Source organism: Propithecus coquereli, unplaced genomic scaffold (genome assembly GCF_000956105.1).
Source record: "Propithecus coquereli isolate 6110/MARCELLA unplaced genomic scaffold, Pcoq_1.0 Scaffold155, whole genome shotgun sequence".
Classification (NCBI taxonomy): Eukaryota; Metazoa; Chordata; class Mammalia; order Primates; family Indriidae; genus Propithecus; species Propithecus coquereli.
The window spans coordinates 962,508-966,952 of NW_012139969.1; the positions used below are offsets into that span (position 1 = coordinate 962,508).

At 46.5% G+C, this 4,445-nt stretch overlaps 1 protein-coding gene across 1 annotated transcript in view; it reads left to right on the forward strand.

Annotated features, from left to right (window-relative positions):
- Positions 1 to 595: 595 nt before the first annotated feature.
- EDC3 (enhancer of mRNA decapping 3) overlaps positions 596 to 4,445 on the forward strand; it is a 77,964-nt gene continuing 74,114 nt past the window's right edge. Inside the window, exon 1 of the mRNA XM_012640596.1 lies at positions 596 to 697. The gene's annotated coding sequence lies outside the window, so the exon portion shown is untranslated. The remainder of the gene's footprint in view (positions 698 to 4,445) is intronic.

Below are 4,445 nucleotides of genomic sequence, written 5' to 3' on the forward strand. Positions count from 1 at the left end.
CCAGACTCTAAAATGCCATGGGGGAAGAGAGTGGCACTTTCCCATGTACTGAGTACTGGGGAGAGGGGAGCAGTCAAGCACAGACTGGCTGATTCTAACCCCCCACATGAGCTGAAGCTGATAAACTTTTAAAATCAAACACGGAGGAAATTTCTGGTTTCCTCTAATCCGTCAGGGGGTTGGCCTACTTATTGGGTCCCACCGCTGCAATTTAGCAAGGACGAGGTCCCGCATCACCAGGACCCCGCTAAGAGTCCGCTTAGCTTAGCGATTGGCGCTGGGGTACAAGAGGGGAAGTGGCTGCTTTTCATCCAGTCTGCAAGGTGGTGGGGGCAGGCAGCTAGGCTGGGGAATTAGGGGTAGGACCCTGATTACAGCCAAGACTCCATCGGATATATTAATAAGTAAACGGGACGCGCAAAATGGCGGCCCAAGCGCTTTTCTGAAAAATCGGCCCTCGCGCCTTTCTCCCAGTTTCTCAAATTTCCCGGGTGCCCCGCCCCTCAACCGCCTGCCTGCAAGATTGCAAAGCGACGCGCCGGAAGTGACCTCACCACGGCGGCGTGGAGACGTGGGGGCGCTTCCGGCGGCCGCGGTTGTTGGGGTGGGTGTGGAGAAAGCCCCGTGTGGGTCTTCTCGTGCTGCGTGGTCGGCGTGTTGTGGTGTGCGGCGGAGGCCCAGGCCAGACGGCGCGGAGGTGGGAGCGAGAGGAGGCGGCTAGCTTGTGGGCACTCGTGGGAGGGGGCTTCCGGGGTTGGCAACCGGGATTGCTTTTAGGCTGTGGGGTTCCAGGCCTTGTACACTTGTGTAGAGGCGGGCACGAGCTGGGGGCCGCTTCGGGTGCGCAGGGGGCCAGGTACTAGCGGTGTCGCCTGCAGTTTGGTTTGAGGTGGGAGGCTGAGGACAGCGGGATTCTGATTAGTCGGGATTGTGTGGGGTGGGGGGCGTTAGGGGCGTGGGCTCTTAGTCCAGCCTTGTTGGGGACTGCTGCAGCTCGCTCACTCATTGCTTCATGCCTCAGTTTCCTTTTCCACAGTGAGGTAGGGTGGTAGGGAAGAACGCGAGTGTCACATCTATGACTGATAGCTTGAGGACAGAGGTGAATTGGGGTGTAGGAGAAGAGGATGCTTGAGAAATTGGTACCTACCAGGGCACACTTTTCCTAAATCCCAGGAACTTCTTCTTTGATTTATTTTTGCCCTTGGTGTACGTCTGTGGTTCTTATTGTCAGTACCCTTTGTGTTATATTGATTGTATTTATCAACAGTCGACTTGTTGAATAGTTGACGTGTTTTGGTGTGTGTGTGGGGGGGGGCATAGTTCTTGTCTGCTGGATCAGTTGATTTCAATTAATCTCCCAATTGCAGAGCTAGGAGGAGTCTTAACAGTCCTTTCCTGTGGTTACAGATGAGGAACTCGCAACCCAGAATGGTTTGTCTTCTCTAGCTACAGACCAAATTGATTTCAGACTGCTGTTTGTCAAATATAGGTTTCCCACCCAAACAGAAATGACTGTCCCTAAGCAGTTTAGTATTTAACTGGAAACCTCAGATGGATTCTGATCTTTTTTTAAATGAATGGCATATTAGGTGTACTGAGCCCAAAATCCTGTTTGTTTCTCTGTATGAAGTGAGAGTGGTTGCAAAGAAGTGACTTTTTGGTTACTAAGAATTTTTTGGTGGAGCCTTGTTGTTGGTGGGGGTAGGGCTGTGGGACTAGAAAAGTGTCTCATTTTTTTTGACCTGTGCCCCACAGTTAGATACATTTTACAACACGACTTGATGTGCCCCTGCATACTGTGTGTAGACACATGCACACACACACAACTTATCCTTTCTACAGATGATGCCCTCTGACATTTTCCATTTCATTAAAGGAAAAAAATAAGTTGGTTGAAACTCACTAAATTGGACCTATAGTTTGAAAAACATTAGACTAGAAAACATTTTAAGATCTTTGCTGGGCCAGACGCAGTGGCTCACGCCTGTAATCCTAGCACTTTGGAAGGCAGAGGCGGGAGGATCACTTGAGGTCAGGAGTTCGAGACCAGCCTGAGCAAGAGCGAGACCCCGTCTCTACTGAAAATAGAAAAATTAGCCGGGCATCATGACACATGCCTGTAGTTCCAGGTACTTAGGAGGCTGAGGCAGGAGGATCGCTTGAGCCCAGGAGTTTTGAGGTTGCAGTGAGCTACAATGACACCCTGGCACTCTAGCCCGGGTTGACAGAGTGAGACTCTGTCTCAAAAAAAAAAAAAAGGGTTAAAAAAAAAAAAAAAGATCTTCGCCATTCCTGAGATTCTGTAACTAATACAAAATGGAAGACGTGTCATTTTTCTGTTCTTATCAGCCAGAGGAAAAGGGTTACTGTAGTTCTTCTAAATTCAGGCAGATAACTGGGTGCGGTGTAATCCCAACATTCTGAGAGGCTGAGGTGGGAGGATTGCTTGAGGCCAGGAGTTGGAGACCATCCTGACCATCTCTACAAAAAATAGAAAAATTAGCTGGGCACGGTGGCTCAAGTGCCTGTCCCAGCTACTTGGGAGGCTGAGGCAGGAGTTTGAGGTTGCAGTGAGCTATCATGACGCCACTGCACTCTAGCCTGGGGAACGAATGAAAGACCCTGTCGTGCAAAAAAAAAAAAAATTCAGGCAGAACTACAGGACATGCAAATTGGTATCTCAGAGGAATACAGTAACCGTAGTGATAAGTGTGTCAAAATTTTAGCAAGGCATTTGTTAAGTCCTTTATGATAACCTAGTGGGTGAGATGGGGGAATGTGCCAGATTGTGGTAGAATTAGATGGAGTCATGAGTTTGAGTGTCTGTCTGGAGAGGTTTAATCTGTGGATACTACTTACAGCTGGAATTCTGGTGCTCTGAACTGGGGCTCCATCACTTTCTTTGTAGTATATGTTTGAAATGTATCCAGAAGGTGTGCTTATCAAATTTATTGCCTTTATGAAGTGAAAAGAGAAAGTGTCATCTGTTTGATGACTGCCAGAATGCTAAAAGGTCTCAAGATTTGCCCAGTACTGTTTAATAAAATGGAGAAACATAAGAGTGAGAAATTTCACTTGAGTCCAAGAAAAATCAACTGTACCAGTTACGAGAGTGGAGATGTGACCTTGCAGGAGTTCCTGCAATAAAAATATGTGGACTTTCAATCACTGTCTCAATCAGTGGTGTGGTTAGGCTATGAAAAAAAAACGTACGTGACTTGCATTAGATTATATTAGGAAAATGCAAAATCTGGAATGAGAAAGTTCGCATCGCTTCACCCCAGCACTGGTAGGCTCACACCTGGAATGTTGGATTTGGGTCTGGGTATGCTAAGAGTAAATTTATGGGGAGAAGTCAAAAGGAGTTGGACTTTGTTAAATTTTAAAAAGTTATCTTTTGTTGGCTGTCTGATGATATGGTGGAGTTGCTTTGGTGTGAATGATTCTTTTTCTCCTTGTCATTTCAGGCTTTCAGGTATAGACAGACTGGGTCATTGATCTTAAAACATTTTTGAGAGGCCACGCATGGTGGCTCACGCCTGTAATCCTAGTACTATGGGAGGCTGAGATGGGGGGATAGCTTGAGGTCAGGAGTTCAAGACCAGCCTGAGCAAGAGCGAGATCCCATCCCTACCAAAAGTAGAAAAAATTAGCCAGGTTTGGTGGCGCATGCCTGCAGTCCCCGCTACTGGGGAGGCTGAGGCAGGAGGATTACTTGAGCCCAGGAGTTTGAGGTTGCAGTGAGCTACGATCACACCATTGCACTCTACCCAGGGTGACAGAGTGAGACTCTGTTTCAAAAAAAATTTTTTTTTTTTTTGCTTGAGAGTTCTAAAAGACTGGGAAATCTGTGTAGATCTTATAAACTTCTAAGTTGACATCTGAAACTTTTCATCATAGATTTAATGACTTTAAATGTTTAATTTCAAATAGTTCAGGGTGTAATTTCTGACATGTATTACAAATTTTGGCTTTTTAAAAAATAGAAAATTATCTAAATACAATAACAATTTGATGTTTTAAAAATATACAAAAAACCTTTTTCTTTTTTATTTCAGCATATTATGGAGGTACAGATGTTTAAGTTACGTATGTTGCCCTTGCCTCCTCCCTCCCCCCCAAGTCCGAGTTTCAAGCGTGTCCATCCCTTGGATGGTGCGCACTGCACTCTTTGTGTATGCAAATACCTGTCCCCCCTCCCCCCTGCCCGACATCCAATAGATGTTCTTCTTTTTTTTCAGCATATTATGGGGGTACAGATGTTTAGGTTACGTATGTTGCCCTTGCGCCCCCCTCCCCTCCAAGTCCGAGTTTCAAATATGTCCATCCTTCGGGTGGTGCGCATTGCACTCTTTGTATATACATATACCCGTCCCTTCCTCCCCCCTCTCCCCGTCCCCTTCCTCCCTACCCAACATCCAATAGATGTTATTCTTATATGTGCA